Genomic DNA, 10,111 nt, shown 5'->3' on the forward strand with positions numbered 1-10,111 from the left:
ATATGGATCAATTGATTTTTTTGAGATCATGAAGGACTTAATTGAATGCATTTTTTTCATAAAAGCTCAATTTATTTTTTACTCAAGGCTTTTTTTTATTATCCTTAAGCCTTTTATTTATAATTTTGAGTCTTTTTTTTCTTTCTTTTCTTATTGTAGATTGTGAGTTCACCCTTAAGCTCCACAATCTCTTTTTTTAAGACCATCACCATAGTCTCGAGGGCATCATCGCTTCCCATTAGGTTGTTCTCAACGGAACTGAGAGACTCACAGATAATCCCTAGGTTGCTCGTTCATTGATTACAACCTATCGGTGAGTCCCCCCTCGACTTCATTGAGTCTCTTTTTCACATCCCACACAATATGTCCCTCGAACAACTAACTTTCCTAGTTCCCCAACGGGTTTCCATGGGCTCACTCTAATCAACAACTTCTTTCGATATCTTTTGACAGTGCCTTCGAAACCTTAGCTCTATTACCAACTGTCATGAGGCTAGAACTTTAGTCTCGCAATCTGTGCAACCTTAGGTAATTTCTTCGCCACAAAAATGCCTAAGTTAACCTAACCCCTAACAATTTAGGATGCAAACAAAATTCCTCCAAGTAACCAACGAAAAGCAATGGGAAAGCAACACAAAAGTTGAAATAACTCGAAATATGAACAAAGCCACAAGAAAGTGAGAACACAAGAGAATGTTTGGGTGAAAGCTCTCAAGAATTTTATTACTCAATGAAAGAAATACAATGAGATGGAGAGACCTTTATTATAGTTAAGCCTCGCCAAAATCAACGGTACAAATTAAAGTACATCAATGGCTAGGACTAAAAGCTATCTAAAACTTAAATCTCTAAAATTAGAGAATCATATGTTCTAAAATTACAAGTTAGATTGCATATCTTTGAAAATTACGTTCCATATTTATCATGCTTTGTAGATGGACCTTCAATCTCTCTAAGCAATGAGCCAGTCCTATGCTCAACCTATGACATACACTAGCATAAATAGAATCTGCCCTCACCATTGTTCCTCTGTACATCGATGTTAGGAAAAACTTTGGTCCAATGTATAGACCTCAATTTGCACGGGAGAACAATCTCATCAACAGTCCAATATTTAATATTTGTTGCGAGCAAGCCAAAGTGAAGTTTCCCCAATAACTCTCCAGCATTTAATCCCATCGCCACTCATTTGATAACCTTACCACATTAACAGAAACTCCTCACAGGAAGAAGGCATGACCCTAAGAAGATCCTACCATTTTAAAATACAACCCTGAACTTCCTGTAACACTCCAAAGCCCGGCCTAGAAGTTAGACTGAATCTCGAAGGTTACATTGGCCACCCAAAGTGGCAGAAATAAAACTCTATTCTAAACATGGAAAATTATTATCTAAACCATTATGCTTCGTAATTTTAGTGAGTTAAATAAAACGTAGTTATCTTTTGAAACAACATTTAATAGGCGTTTAAAAATAGTTAGGAATAAATCAAATTGACATTCTTGAACAATATCAAAGTAACACACAAAAATTCCCGTACCACAGTGCACTTAGAATTAAGTGCAAAAACAAAAGTTCATAATTTGAATAATTTATCATAACATTATTTGAAATCAAACCGATTAGAGACACTCTGAGACCTCCGCTATGTCGAGTCCAGCTTCCGAACACGAAAAGTACCTGAAAAAAAGAAACACTAATGGGAGGTGAGCTACACAAGTTCAGTGTGAGTCCAAAATAAAAAAATAATCAACAAAACGGAGTAACACATCAAACATTCCAGATGAGTATATACACACGAATCACATACAAAGAAACTCAAACTGGTAATCCAGTATACAGAAAAGTATTCAAAGCATACCAAAACACATATTAATTAGCACACTTATTATAATATATTAACCATATCGCCAATATTCCAATGCTCACATAATCAGACATATATTCAGATGTGTAATGAATGTAACGAGTCAAAAACCCACCCCAACCATCCGAACACCACTCCGTTCCCCCTGTACACAACAATAGGGCCATGTTGAACCTAACCACCCTGCATACCACATAGGACCTTATTAGGACCATCCACCCTACACACCACAAATGTGGAACTAAGCCACTCGTGTGAAAGTATACAGCTGAGCTGGTATACGTATAGTATAGTGCGGTAAACCGCTGTATAGAAGTATTACAGTTAAAACTGTCAAATTAGTCTTCCTTCTCTTCATAACCAAATCCCTAAAAAATTTTCTGCCAATGCAGTAATGCACGCATTACGTAGACAAACATACAGAATCAGACATACACGTTTCCAATTGAACAGATTCAGTTTTGATTGTACTTGTATTCCAATACTAAGTTATGTAGCAATAATAACTGAAATTTATTCATCATAGCATATTATCACATGAACGAACATTTAAGTTAAAGCCCACAAATGCACATACCCATACGAACCCAAACTAGATCGAGTTTCAAACACACTTACCAAGGCTTAACCGAGGGTCGGATTACATAGAAACATAAAATAAGACAGATTATGACTCAAAACAAAAATCTGCGAGACAAGACCACACGACTGTGTGAAGAACAACATGGTCGTGCCAAGGAGGCACACGCCTGTGTGCAAGGAGCACGGGACTGTGTAGAGGAAAGGCACACCTGTGTGACTGAGTTACATGGTCATGTGAGTAGCCTCTGTAACTCACTATGCATTTGGTACAAAAATAAGCAAAATTAATAGCAAAGTAGATACGACCGTGTGGAAATCTCACACGCTTATTTGGCTAAGGGACACAACCGTGTGTCCAAGGCACACACCCATGTGAAAATAAAAAAAATCCCCAAAACAGTAGCCACACGGCTGTGTGGCATTAAAAATCATCAAAAACCCTAATTTTCCAATTGCACACGACCATGTGGACTGTAACACCCCTAACCTATATCCGACGTCAGAATAAAGTTACGAGGCATTATCGAAAAACACACCTCATTCACATGTATTTATACATTCATAATAAAAAATCCATTCAAATCATTCACAATAAGCTCCACGAGACCTTTAGACATGCTTAGAAGTGGTTCGAGACTAAATCGATAACATTTGCAAACTTTGGAAAACTTAGAAAATTTTCCAACATTTAAGGGTCACACGCCCGTGTGAACAGGCCATGTGAGGACATGTCTGTGTCACAGGCCGTATGAAAACAGGGCATACATACTGACTTGTACCACACGGCTGGAGACACGCCCATGTGCTATGGCCGTGGAAAAACTGGAGAGGTTACTACTTGGGTCACACAGCCGACCACACGCCCATGTGCCTGCCCGTGTGCCACACACTACCAATAAACACACTCGTGTGTCTAGGCCATGTCAAAACTGTAGGGTATACTGCCATAATTATAAAGGGTACCCCAAGAGACATACGACAGTGTAACATGACCGTGTGTCGCACGCAGCTGAGACACACGCCCGTATCTCTACCCATGTAGACAAAAATATGTCATTTGCAAAGCCAATTTGCCACCCTTTTCTTATGCACACCTAGCAATCAAAATGGTATCATTTTAACACATATATAGGCAGCCAAAACATGCCAATTCACACACATATCATGCCATCTATCATCAACCATTTCAACTACTCTGACATTCCAATTCTTCATCCACAACTCATACCAAATTATACAATTTCTCAAGCATTAATACATCAGCTAATAACTAACCAAATGAACAACCACTTAGCCATATCAACAATCATGGCAAACATACCAAAACACAAGGTAACTTATACACATCACATATATTACTTATCAAACACAATGTTTGAGCCAACTTAAATGACCAAGTACATACCAATATTTCAACAAAAGCATGCCAAATCTCATGGCTATATCAAGTCTCAAAACATAACATCAACTCACTAGCCTATACATGCCATATGTCATATTTACAAGCATCCAAAATATACCAAAAAATAGTCGATAGTGTGATGATGGTTCCCGATGATCCCTGATGTCTGAGCTAGCTTTGATAATCTAAATAACATTGAAAGAACACACGAAGTAAGCTTTAAAAGCTTAGTAAGTTCGTATGATATAAACTTATCTAATCACTAATATGTCATTTATCAATTTAAGAATAATAACATGTAACTCATGATTATTAACAAACCTTTCACATTCTTCTTCTTATGCTATATGTAAAATTCATGATTCCTTCTTTTTGAATTTCATGCTTTATATGTGCATACCTGTACAAATTCATATCGAACTCATACCTTCTCATGATATTGTCAAATATTCGATATCTTGCACACTGAATGCTAAAGCATAGCTGAAGCTATCTCAACCTCGCACACTAAGTGCCTTTCATAACCGAAGCTATTTCAATTCGCTCACTAAGTGCTTTATATAGCTGAAGTTATCTTGAAACGCACACTAAGTGCCAAACATAGTCGATTTGTTGTAAAGCATTATTGTAGTCTCGTTTATACAAATTATACAATATCAAAGCATTAAAAATATAATTTTAACAATGTTTATCTCGTACGAACTTACCTCGAATGTAAAAACGACGAAACTACTTGATTAGTCGAGTACTTTGTTCTTGCCTTGATCTAAATCCGAGTTCCTCTTTTCTTGATCTACATTATAACAATTCAACTTATTTAATCACATAATCTTTCAATTTCATCCATAAACATATATTTAAGCCAATTTGTACTTTGGCCCTAAACTTTCACATTTCTTACAATTTAGTCCGTATTTCAAAAATACACAAAATTCACACAATTAAATTCAATTACATGTTAGCCGAATTTTCTAAGGAACCCTAGCAACCCAAAACTTTCATTTATTAACCCCTCAATTTATATTTTTCTCAATTTAATCCCTAATATGTATTTTTACTAAAAATCACTTTACAAAACATGTATATCAAGCACCAAGCTTTCATAATTCATCATCAAACATCATAAAACACATGACTTCATCAATGGAAACTTCCAAAATCATTAACCAATTCAAAATTTAGGGAATGGGCTAGCTAGAACACGAAGCAACGATTACAAAAACATAAAAATCATAAAAAATCAAGCTCAAAACATACCTCAAATAAGCCACACAAGAGTGCCAAACCCTAAATGAGCTTCAATATTTTATTTTATTTTGATTTTTAGTGGAATATGATGATAATGAAGCCAAATTTTGGTTTTCTTTTATTAATAATAACATTAATAACCAAATTACCAATTTAACCTTAATTAAAACCATTTTAAAACATCAAATATAAGACCATTTATGTCCATTCCCACTATCAATGGTCTATTTACAACATAAGGACTTCACATTTAATAAGCCACAGCAAATAGACACCTTTATCATATAGAATGCAACTTTTGCATTTTATGCGATTAAGCTTTTTTTCTCAAATTGAGTTATTAAACGATAAAATTAGCTCACGAAATTTTCACACATATAAATTCACATGTTTTAAACACCAAAAATAATATTAAAATTAATTTTTTGACCTCGAATTTGTGGTTCCGAAACCATTGTTCTGATTTATCTAAAATCGAGCTGTTACATAGACTGTTCGTGTGGCCACCCATGTGGTCACGTAACCATACCAAAATAAGCTAAAAATCGTGCTTTTGACATCGAAACGGTCCCCAACCCTTGGTAACTCAGAAATATACCAGAATTTACAGAATAGTATGCAATTCAATACCTAAAATCAACAATTTCATAAACACACAAGAAATTTTCGAATTCCATAGAATCCAACAGCAATTTGATACCGAACTTGAACAGTTATAAAACTGATAAACTCTAAGATATACATATTTTTACCCTATGCTTAACATATTTATGGATGATTTTTTCCTTGGTTTTATTGAATTTGATGCTCCTAATCCTTTAATTTCATGTTTTATACTCAGGAGAGCTTAGGATAGCAAAAAGAGTAAGAAACAGGCCAAAAACAGATAAATTAGGCCTAAATCAGTGTTGTACACGGCTTAGGCCCTTCTATACGGGTAATCCACATGCCTGTGTGTGACACACGGGTAGACTACACGCCCGTGTGTCATGGCCGTGTCGACTAAGAACCAACTCAGTATTGCATACGGCCTAAGCACTTTCATACAGATGTGGCACACGGCCGTGTCCCTGCCGAGCCCAAGCCTAGTTCTATTCGGAAAATGGCACTTCTGAGAGTTTTGAAGCATTTTAAAGCCTATATAAACACCTTAGAAGAGGATTAGGGGATACACACAGAGTTGGAGGCAGAAAATACTCGCGAATAGCCATCGGAATCACCTCAGAGCCAGGATCTACAGCAAGACTGAAGATTTCCATCCAATTTCCTAGAAGTTCTTTAGGTTTTCTTTAGGTTTTGTTGTTTTCCAAACTTTGAGATGTTTTCCATTATCATTATGAACTAAACTCCCTAAATACCTAAGGGAGATGAAACCTATGATGAATCTTATTACTATTTGAATTATATGATAAAGACTTATTCTTATTCTTAATTGTGAGTTCTAAATTCTTGTTTTAATATTCCAGGGTATTAATTCAGGTTTTGATGTGCTTAATTAGTGGAGAAAATGTCTCTGTTTAAGAGTAGATCATCCATAATTAAGCGGAGTTGAATGCACTCCTAGAGATAGGACGACATAAATCTACCGGATTAGAGTCAAATCTAATAAGGGAATCCATAGATCGAGTTAATGCGATAATATGGGTTTTAATTAGAAAGAGATTTCAATTAATCAACCTAGAGTCAGTTATTTTTAGTCTCGAAAAGGATAATAACATAAATCAGGGATTTCTACAGAATAAGTCAAGTGAATAAATCATCTAAGTCAAAGGTAATAAGTTAAGTCTAGGTGGATTCTTTCTTGGGTATTGTCTTCTACATTGGTTTTTTCTAAAGTATTTTTCAACTTTCATCTCTGTCATAATCTTAGTTAAATTAGAAAATTAGCTTAGTTTAAAAACACACTTTAATTCTTAAGCTAGATAATAAAAAGCTAGTAATTATTAGTACTTTTAGTCCTCGTGGATACGATATTTCCGGTCTCACCATACTAAACTACTGTTTGATAGGTGTGCTTGCCTTAAGTCGAATTTTTAGTTAGTTACATGACCATCAAGTTTTTGGCGCCATGGCCAGGGACTAAAATATTAGGAACGTTTAATTTTTATTACTTTAGCCATTTGTTTTATTACAATTTAATTTAATTTTAATTTTTTTATATCACTAAATTTTCTTTTATATACTTCTGGCAGGTTTTTATAGTTTATGACTAGAAGAAACCCGTCAAGACCTCTACTTTTTGATAGTGAGATCGAAAGCATAGCTCTAAAAAACCGAAGAGAAATAAGGCGAAGCCTACGATACATAGAGGATGGACAATAGGACAATATTCAAACCACAACTGAGGAGATGGCTGATAATCGAAATAATCCGTCACCTCTTGTGGCTATTGCAGACCCAGTAAATCAGAATCCTGCTCCTCGTACTACTTATGATTATGCTAAACCTAGTTTAACAAGAGCTGAATCGAGTATAGTTAGACTTGCTACTGCTACAAATAATTTTAAACTGAAACCTAACATGATTTAAATGATACAACAGTTTGTTCAGTTTGATGGTTTGCAGGACGAGGATCCAAACACTCATTTAGCAAATTTTCTGGAATTCTACGACACCTTTAAGATCAATGGCATTTCTGACGATGTCATTCATCTTCAATTATTTCCCTTTTCATTAAGGAATAAGGCTAAACAGTGGTTGAACTCGTTACCACGAGGATCAATCACCACTTGGGAACAAATGACCGAAAAGTTTTTGCTTAAATATTTCCCGCCGGCTAAAACAGCTAAACTAAGGAATGATATTTCTTCTTTTGTGCAGATGGATTTAGAAACATTCTATGATGCATGAGAGAGATACAAGGATCTATTGAGAAGGTGCCCTCACCATAGGTTACCTTTTCACAATGGCCTGAATCCTTCGACTAGACAGATGATTTATGCAGCTGCTGGTGGGACTATTAATAATAAGACACCTGAAGAGGCCTATGAATTTATAGAAGAGATGTCATTGAATAATTATTAGTGGCAAGTCATGAGGACAAAGACGACGAAAGCGGTCGGCGTGTTTAACGTCGATTCGGTTACTATGCTCTCTAATCAGTAGAACTTTTGAATAGAAAAACTGATGGTTTACTTGGTTCTTCACAGGTTCATCCAGTAATGCAGTGCGATACAAGTGGAGGTGGAACAAGCAATTCAGAATACCCACCTTATGGCCACAACATGGAAAACGAACAAATGAATTATATGGGTAATAATCCTCGACCTCAAAATAATCCTTATAGTAATACTTACAATGCAGGTTGGAGGAACCACCCAAATTTCTCATGGGGAGGCCAAGGGAATCAAAGACCACCACCCTCTCCAGGCTTCCAACAATAACCTTACCAGTAAGAGAAAAAGTTGAACCTTGAGGAGATGATGACAAAATTTATTTCAGTAGCTGAAACTCATTTTCAGAACACTGAAATTGCACTTAAAAATCAGCAAGCATCAATTCAAGGGCTTGAGAATCAAATTAGACAGTTGGTTAAGATGATTTCAGATAGACCACCAGGAAGTCTATCTAGTAACACCGAACCCAATCCAAAAGAACATGGGAAAGCAATTACATTAAGGAGTGGGAAATTGTTAGCTGAATCTGAAAAGAAGTCACCATAAGAAGCTGACAGAACCGAAAGAAATGAGGGAAAACCTGAAAACAATGACAATCCAATGCCAAAGGAATACAAACCACCAATCCCGTATCCAGCAAAGTTGAAGAAAGACCACATGGATGCACAATTCGGTAAATTTCTTGAACTTTTTAAACAACTGCATATTAACTTACCTTTTGTTAAAGCTATATCGTAGATGCCTACATATGAAAATTTTTTAAAGGAGCTTCTAACAAATAAAAGGAAGTTTGAAAACTTATCTACAGTGGAACTTAACGAGGAGTGCTCGACCATACTCCAAAATAAACTGCCAACCAAACTGAAAGATCCAGAAAGTTTTACTATTCCCTGCTTAATTGGTAGTTTGAATGTTGATAAGGCACCATCTAATTTAGGCGCTAGCGTTAATTTGATGCCATATAAAATGTTTAAACAACTTGGTATTGAGGAACCTAAACCCACTAGGATGAGTATTCAACTAGCTGATAGATCTGTTAAATATCCTATGGGTATTATAGAGGACGTACTTGTAAAAGTAGATAAATCTATATTCCCTGTTGATTTCGTTGTGCTTGACATGGATGAAGATGTTGAAGTGCCTTTAATCTTAGGTCATCCATTTTTGGCCACCACTAGGGGCTGTTATTAATGTAGGTGATGGTAAACTTATGCTTAGAGTAGGTGACGAAGAGATTATTTTGAAAATTTATAATGCCATGAGATTTTCTAGGGAACAGGATGACTCATGTTATTTTATTGACTCTATTGATCATGATACTCAAGATTCTTTTTAGGAAATTGTACATAAAGACATGTTGGAACTGTGTATTACTCAAGGAGAGGAGGTAGATGATGATGATTTTGAGATAGGTAAGATAAAAGCTGAACTAAATTCCAATAAGCCCTTCTCAAGACAAGCGGAATATGAGGGTATTAAGGCAAATGATAAACTTAAGCAAAAACCCTCTATTGAGGAACCTCCTAAATTAGAACTTAAACAATTTCCAAATCACTTAGAATACGCATTCCTTGGAAATAATTCTACATTACTAGTGATTATTGCTTCTAACTTGCAAACCAAGGAGAAAGAGGAATTACTCCAAGTATTAAGAGAGCATAAAAGGGCCATAGCTTGGAAAATGTTTGACATTAAAGGGATCAGCCCTTCTTTTTGCACCCACAAAATTTTAATGGAAGATGAATATAAGCCATGTGTGTAAGCTCAAAGACGACTAAACCCAACATGAAAGAAGTTGTTAAAGATGAGGTAATTAAACTCCTAGATGCTAGAATTATTTATCCTATTTCTGACAGTTCTTGGGTAAGTCTAGTACAGGTTGTTCCTAAGAAAGGA

General features: G+C 35.7%; 1 non-coding gene across 1 annotated transcript; it reads right to left on the bottom strand.

Annotated features, from left to right (window-relative positions):
• Positions 1–7,886: 7,886 nt before the first annotated feature.
• Positions 7,887–7,993, bottom strand: LOC121211737 (small nucleolar RNA R71). The gene has a single exon (XR_005906955.1). It is a non-coding gene; the product is annotated as a small nucleolar RNA R71 (small nucleolar RNA).
• Between the last annotated feature and the right edge of the window lie 2,118 nt (positions 7,994–10,111).

The sequence above is a fragment of the Gossypium hirsutum genome, chromosome A12 (assembly GCF_007990345.1).
Source record: "Gossypium hirsutum isolate 1008001.06 chromosome A12, Gossypium_hirsutum_v2.1, whole genome shotgun sequence".
NCBI lineage: Eukaryota > Viridiplantae > Streptophyta > Magnoliopsida > Malvales > Malvaceae > Gossypium > Gossypium hirsutum.